Source organism: Saccopteryx leptura, chromosome 2 (genome assembly GCF_036850995.1).
Source record: "Saccopteryx leptura isolate mSacLep1 chromosome 2, mSacLep1_pri_phased_curated, whole genome shotgun sequence".
Taxonomy (NCBI): Eukaryota; Metazoa; Chordata; class Mammalia; order Chiroptera; family Emballonuridae; genus Saccopteryx; species Saccopteryx leptura.
The window spans coordinates 13,001,341-13,009,524 of record NC_089504.1 but is presented as its reverse complement, the minus strand read 5'-3'; the positions used below and the strand labels follow the sequence as shown (position 1 = coordinate 13,009,524).

The window sequence follows — 8,184 nt, the reverse complement described above, 5'->3', positions numbered from 1 at the left end:
TACCAAAGCTATTGTAGCACCTGAGGCGGAGGCCACGGAGCCATCCTTAATGCCCAGGCCAACTTTGCTCCTTGGCTGTGGGAGGGGAAGAGAGAGATAGAGAGAAAGTAGAGGGGGTAAGGTGGAGAAGCAGATGGGTGCTTCTCCTGTGTACCCTGGTCGGGAATAGAACCCAGGACTCTACATACTGGGTGGGTGCTCTACCACTGGGCCAACCAGCCAGGGCCAAAACAGTAAGTAACTTTTTAAAAATTTATATTAAATTAATTGGGATAACATGGTTTGCCAAACCATAAACGATTCAAGTGCCAACTCAATGTCAGCCCTACTACACAAACTTTGTGCACCCCTGGACCCATGGAAGTCTCTATCTGCCTCTGTTCCTCCCACTCTACACTTCTCTCCCCACCTTCTCACCCCTTTCCCTCCGGCTATGGCCACCCTGTTGTCTGTATCCACGTGTTATGTGTATATGTTTTCTTAGCTAATTCCCTTCATCCCGTCCCCTCACCCCTTCCCTCTGACAACTGTGTATCTGGTCCACGTGTTCATGCCTTTGTTTTTACTTTGTCCATCAGTGTATTGTGTTTGTTAGATTTCACTGGTGAGTGGGATCATATAGTATTTAAACAATGGTAACTTGCTTTTTCTGTAGGAGGCTATTTCTGCAAGCTAGGCAACCGAAGCGGTTGACGACGATGTCACCTGCATTTTCTTCAGCGGGGACGAGGGCTGGTGGGAGCAGCTGCAGGAAGGAAGCACCATGATTACAGTCGCCCAATGGCTGGATGAGTTAATGGGCCGGGACTGAAACCTCGTCCGGAATGAGAGGCGCCGCGACGTGTGAAGGGACCACGTGAACGTTTGTAATTATTTTCTCTGTATCTTTTGTCCTGTGATATTGTTCACAAACACTCGTTCAGATCTTGGTCCATGTGAAAAAATTCATGATGTAAGTCCATGAAAACAGTATGATATGAGAAGAGTTCTCGTTTCATGAACGTTGGCTGTGAGAGTGACTTTCTGCGGTACACACAGAGCTTCCTTGCAGAAGTAGAAGGAAGAATTAGACAAGGCCATGCTCTTTGGCATTGTCTCAAAACCAGCAGACCCCTGGGGCAGCTAGCCCGACAGACAAAAATTAAGAAAAAATTCAGGTTCTAACAGATAAAATTGATGCACTCCTGCAACAGATCTGAAGGAAATGTAGAAGCAGCCCAGGGAATGATGAAATTAGTTGAACAGTTAAAAGAAGAGAGAATTGCTTAGGTCCAAAACGTTGACAATTGAACGTTTTGCTGCCCAAGAAAAATAAATGGAAGTTTGTGAAGTGTGTGGAGCTTTTTTGATAGTAGGAGATGCCCAGTCCCAGGTAGATGACCACTGAAAGGGAAAACAGCACATGGGCTATGCTAAAATTAAAACTACTGTAGAAGAATGAAAAGAAATATTAAGGAAAATACCCAAAGAATCTGAGCATGATGAGAGTTTGAAAAAGGAGAAGCAAGAACGAGAGGAAAGAGAAAAAGAGCAGGATAGAAAAAGGGAAGAGAAAGGAAAAGAGGAAGGGAAGAGGAAGAAAGAGGAAAGGCTCAGGACAGGGAGAGAAAAAGAGATGTCATTCACGACTTCTCAAGCCGGACTTCTACTGCGGATGCAGCAGTTCTCGGGATCACAAATGACTGCGAAGCAGAGAACGAAGGCGAAGCAGAAGTAGAGATCGCTGAAGAAGCAGAGGCCATGATAGATCAGAAAGAAAGCATAGATCTCGTAGTGGGGATCACAGAAGATCAAAAAGCTGGGATTGGAAGTCGTATAAGCACAGGTGCAAAAGTCGGGACAGAGAACAAGATAGAAAATCCAAGGAGAAAGAAAAGAGGGGATCTGATGATAAAAAAAAAAGTAGTGTTGAAGTCGAGTAGTCAAGAAAAACAGTGAAGACACAAACACTGAATCAAAGGAAAGTGATTCGAAAAATGAGGACAATGGGACCAGTGAAGACATTAAATGTGAAGGTGACACTCAGTCCAATTAAAACTGATCTGATAAGACCTCAGATCAGACAGAGGACTATTGCTGGAAGATTTTTGGAAGAAAACTGAAAATGGCATAAAGTGAAGACCGACATTAGAATGAGGTGGAAGAAAGCTATAGTGGCATGGAAAATGTGTAACGCGCAGTTGTTTGTTTGTTTTATTAAAAATCAGTTCAGGACTGATGTGACCTACCAGATTTCAGAACACGTGTTCATGTCATATATGCCTCTGAAAACTTAGGTCATGAACCATATATTCTTTTTTAAGACTTTTTAAGAAATATTACCTAAACATGTGGCTTCCTCAGTATTTAATTGCAAGTTTTCATTCTTGGACTTTGAAAACGGGATTAAATATCAGTATTCATGTGAAAAATAAAACTAAGAATTAAAAAAATAAAACATAATAACTTTACAGTAGAGAACCATGTAAACATGACTTTAGGAAACTGATCAAGGATAAAAACACTAGTTATTAGAAAAGTTAATATCATATCTAATAATATGCACTATGGCGCATATGCAGAAAATCTAAGCCTAAAATATAAATAAACACATGCATACATATACTCACACAGAAGATATACACAGTTAAATATTAATTGAACCGCTGGGGAATCTGAGTGAAATCTGTCTGGGAATTCTTTATATAATTTTCACATCTTTCCTATATCTTTAAAATCACTACCTAATAAAAAGTTGAAAATAATCCTTTTTCCCGCTGGTACAATGACTAAGAAGAAAGGAGTCCCGGGCATCACTGGAATCAGGGACACTGTCCCCCAGGACTCCAGTCCCTCTGGCTCTGGGACACACAGCTCCCCAAAGGGCAGTCAGAAAGTAGCCCGAAGCTGGGGACTGGGTTTCAGTCTCTCATTAGTAATAAGTCTTGTCTTTGACTCATTTCCCTGGAGCTGGTTGAGGAGAATGAAGGTCTAGAAGGGCCAGAGCCACAGATGTTTCTTCTCTGCGTCTGGACCTAAGGCCTCCTGAAGAAACCCGAGGAGTCGGGCAGCAGTCTGGAGCAGAAGGGTCTGACTCAGCAGTGACGGGCACAGGTCAGAGGGGCTGGGACTCTGCCCTTGGCGATGGGTCTGCCTGTGTGCTAGCGGGTCATGTGGGACTCTGTGTCCATGACTCTGTGTGTGTGTGTGTGTGTGTGTGTGTGTGTGTGTGTTCAAGTATATAAACATAAAGGACTGAAATGATCTGTAAGGTGACTAAGAAAATTTTGCACAACTTTGAATACTCAGCTTTATTGTGCTTGGCTCCCCTAACCTACAAAAGGGAAGTTCCTGTGTGTGATGGTTAAGAGCGTGGGTTCTAATCACACACATACATGTTAGACTGAACCCTGTGAAAAGCTAATACTTGGTGATTTTTAATTTATAGGAAGTGATAGTACAAATATATCAGTTATATACACTACACGTCATATATAGATACAGATATATACACATGTGTGTGTCATTCTTTCCCCTATTGTACTGTTTTGTGCCTGTAGCTAGCATTTTAAAATTTTATTTATTTACTTATTTTTTACAGAGACAGAGAGTGAGTCAGAGAGAGGGATAGACAGGGACAGACAGGAACGGAGAGAGATGAGAAGCATCAATCATTAGTTTCTCATTGCGTGTTGCAACACCTTAGTTGTTCATTGATTGCTTTCTCATATGTGCCTTGACCACGGGCCTTCAGCAGACCGAGTAACCCCTTGCTGGAGCCAGCGACCTTGGGTTCAAGCTGGTGGGCTTTTGCTCAAACCAGATGAGCCCGCACTCAAGCTGGTGACCTCGGAGTCTCGAACCTGGGTCTTTCGCATCCCAGTTCGATGCTCTATCCACTGCGCCACTACCTGGTCAGGCTGCCTGTAGTATTTTTATCATTTAAGTTTCCATACAGCTAGTGCTCGACTTATGACCATGATTGGTTCTGACAGACCGGTTGTAACACGATTTGGTCGTAAGTTGAGTAGGCTATATGTACAGTACTGTGAAATGATGTTATAAAAATCTTTAAGTCATATTTATCATAATTTTCTTTCATTATTGTTATATATCAATTTTCTTTGTTCATTTTATGCCATTTGTATCATCTCTACACCATTTTGTTTCTTATTTTTACATTCGTCAGGTTTAAGTAAAACACTGCATTACCAGTACAACTGGTTTAATATTTGCAAAACATACAAAATTACAAAATACAGGTGCATACAAAAATACAAAATACAGGTGTAAAAAATACCATAAGAAACATTTTCCCAATTGCAAAACATAACAAAATATATAAACATGTACGAAACATTTTATTGGCCACTGGTGCTTGGCTGCGGATCATTGATGTTGTCATCTGAGGCAGCAGTTGGGGTTACCAAAGTTTTTTTCATAAACATGTGCGATCACATTCACTTTCTTTCCTCCTTCATACTTGTTCATTATTGCTTTCTCATATGTGCCTTGACAGGGGGTTACAGCAGAGCAAACGGCCCCTTGCTCCTGCCAGTGACCTTGGGCTCAAACCAGTGACCATGGGGTCATGTCTGTGATGTCATGCTCAAGCCAGCACCCCTGTACTGAAGCTGGTGAACCCATGCTCAAGTAGAATGAGCCCGCGCTCATTTTCATGTTGAGATCAATGGCCTTTCTTTCCTTCTAGATAGGCTGAGGCATAGACAAAGACAATTTCCTCTTGGTAGACATCTTGGGAGGGGTTTGATGAAAAATATCCAAGACACATATAGTTCTTAGTTTTTTCTGATTTACTTATTTTGCTCCGTATAATGTTATCAAGGTCCATCCATGTTGTTGTAAATGATCCAATGTCATCATTTCTTATGGCTGAGTAGTATTCCATAGTATATATGTACGAAAGCTTTTTAATCCACTCGTCCTCTGACGGACACTTGGGCTGTTTCCAGATCTTCGCTATTGTGAACAATGCTGCTGTAAACATGGGGGTGCATTTCTCCTTTTCAAACAGTGCTATGATGTTCTTGGGGTATATTCCTAACAGTGGTATAGCTGGGTCAAAAGGCATTTCGATTTTTAATTTCTTGAGGAATCTCCATACTGTTTTCCACAGTGGCTTCACCAGTGTGCATTCCCACCAGCAGTGCAGGAGGGTTCCCTTTTCTCCACATCCTCCCCAGCACTTATTCTGTGTTGTTTTGTTGATGAGCGCCATTCTGACTGGTGTGAGATGATATCTCATTGTGGTTTTAATTTGCATTTCTCTAATGATTAGTGATGTTGAGCATTTTTTCATATGCCTATTGGCCATCTGTATGTCCTCTTTGGAGAAGTGTCTATTCATTTCTTTTGCCCATTTTTTTATTGGATTGTTTGTCTCCCTGGTGTTGAGATTTACAAGTTCTTTATAAATTTTGGTTACTAACTCCTTATCAGACGTATTGTCAAATATATTCTCCCATTGTGTATATGATTCCATACATAGGTGGGACATAAAAATGAGACTCAGAGACATGAACAAGAGTGTGGGGGTTATGGAGTGGAGGAAGGAGAGGGAGGGGGTTGGGGGAGGGGAGGGGCACAAAGAAAACTAGTTAGAAGGTGATGGAAGACAATTGGACTTTGGGTGATGGGAATGCAGCATAATCAAATGTCAAAATAACCTAAAGATGTTTTCTCTGAACATATGTACCCTGATTTATCAATGTCACCTCATTAAAATTAAAAAGAAAAACCCAAGACACAAAACACAAATTGTGGTACCAATTCTGGGATAACAATTGAAATGGTGCACGCGGAGATGGTAGTTCTGCCGAAAGCTGGTCCGCACTGTCGTACACTCAGCTGGGCAATGTTTGCGCTGCCAGGTGCGGATCAGTCGTTGCTAGCGATTGTGGTCATAAAGTCAAATGGTCGTAAGTTGCATAGGTAGTAAGTCAATCAATATCTGTATTTTAAAAGTTAATATAGGATAACAAATCCTTAGTGCACATGTGAAGAAGTCTTAGACTCTGGGACTGAAAGGCTGATGTGTGGACTTTAGTAGGAAACACAGGTAAAGCCCTCAGCTGTTCACCACATGATCAGCATTATTATGAGATACCTTGCAGACGACTCTGGCTTAAGAGCTGTTCTAGCACCAAGTGGCTTTAAACGGCCACCTGTTTTTAGAGTGTCCATGAGTTTACAAATGGAGGTCAATGGAAATGGGCAGGTTCACAGGAGTGTGACAACATTCCAACATCAGCTCAGCCCTGGAGTCTCACATTTCTTTAAGGCACAAAAAACTGATACCAGTTTTCTGGGCTCATTCTCTATTTCTGTCAAGGTGAGTCAGTGTGGTGTGGCTCTGGCCTGGGGGAGAAATGATCCCTCCACGACCATCATGATCTAACATCACAGAAGTGGAGACCTTGCTTTTCTAATTCACTGCTGCATCTCCATCCATAGTAGAAGTCCCGATACACACTCGATGGTCAGTCAGTAATGATGAATGAAACAATGAATGCACTCTTGGTTTTCTGTTCAATGAAGGCTTCTTGGCTGCTTTTGGATCAGTGATTTTCTGGATCTAGATTGAGGTAAAGAAGACATGTTTACATCTACTGGAATGAGAAATTAATAGGAGTGGAGATAAAAATTCAGTATTCCCGAAGAATTACAGTAGAAGACATGAGGTCCTGGTCAACCTTTCCAGGTTGCTGAGAGTCCCAAACCTCCTTTCTCCCCAGCAGATAGACAGCAGCATGGGGTACGAGAACCAGAGCAGCGTGTCCGAGTTCCTCCTCCTGGGGCTCCCCATGCGGCCAGGGCAGCAGCGCGGGTTCTTCACCCTGTTCCTGGGCATGTACCTGACCACGGTGCTGGGCAACCTGCTCATCATCCTGCTCATAAGGCTGGACTCCCGCCTGCACACGCCCATGTACTTCTTCTTCAGCCACTTGGCCTTCTCTGACATTTCTCTGTCATCCGTCACTGTCCCGAAGATGCTCACGAACATGCAGACTCGGCAACAATCCATCCCCTATGTGGGATGCACTGCTCAGATGTGTTTTTTCATACTTTTTTGTGTTCTTGACAATCTTCTTCTAGCAATGATGCATATGACAGGTATGTGGCCATCTGTCACCCTCTACACTACACCACCATCATGAGGGAGGAGCTGTGTGTGCTGCTGCTGGCTGGCTCCTGGATTTTGTCCTGTGGCACTGTCCTGTTGCACACTCCCTTCTTATTCTGACTGTCCTTCTGTGCCGACAACACCATCAGCCACTTCTTCTGTGACCTCACTGCAGTCCAGAAGCTGAGCTGCTCTGACATCTCCCTCAGTGAGCAGGTCTAGTTCACTGAGGGAGTAATTCTTTTATTTCTGCCTTTAGGTACTATTTTGGGCTCATATGTTTTTATAGGGACCATCATCTTGAGGGTTCCCTTTATTAAAAAATTCTTGAAAATCTTTTCCATCTGTGGTTCTCATCTCCAAGTGGTGTCCTTATACTATGGGACACTCTCAAGTGTTTACTTTTTCTCCTCCTCATGGGATTCCAAGGACATCACTGGTTTGGTCATGTACACGGTAGTTACCCCCGTGCTGAACCCCTTCATCTACAGCCTGAAGAACAGAGACATCAAACAGGCCTTGGAAATGTGTGTCAACAGGGTTAATGTCTTTAAGAGGCAATCACTAAATCCACTTATTGCAGTCAGGAGCAAATGAGATATAGCTCCTAAAATGATTGTATTTTAATAAAATATGTATTCTATTGTTAAGTGGTATAAATGTTATTAAGATGTCAACTAGATTAAGTTAGTTACTGCACTGTTAATAATTCTTCACTCCTAAATAATTTTGTTTTGCTTGTTCATCAACTTTTTTTTTATAAATAAAGTTTTATTAATTTTAATGGGGTGACATCAATAAATCAGGGTACATATATTCAAAGAAAACATGTCCAGGTTATCTTGTCATTCAATAATGTTGCATACCCATCACCCAAAGTCAGATTGTCCTCCGTCACCTTCTATCTAGTTTTCCTTGTGCCCCTCCCCCTCCCCTTTCCCTCTCCCTCCTTCCCTCCCCCCTCATAACCACCACACTCTTGTCCATGTCTGTTAATCTCATTTTATGTCCCACCAATATATGGAATCATGCAGTTCTTTTTTTTTCTGATTTACTTATTT

The 8,184-nt window shown here is 42.2% G+C and overlaps 1 pseudogene; it reads left to right on the top strand.

Annotated features, from left to right (window-relative positions):
* Positions 1-763: 763 nt before the first annotated feature.
* Positions 764-2,120, top strand: LOC136392916 (luc7-like protein 3 pseudogene; annotated as a pseudogene).
* The last annotated feature ends 6,064 nt before the right edge of the window (positions 2,121-8,184 follow it).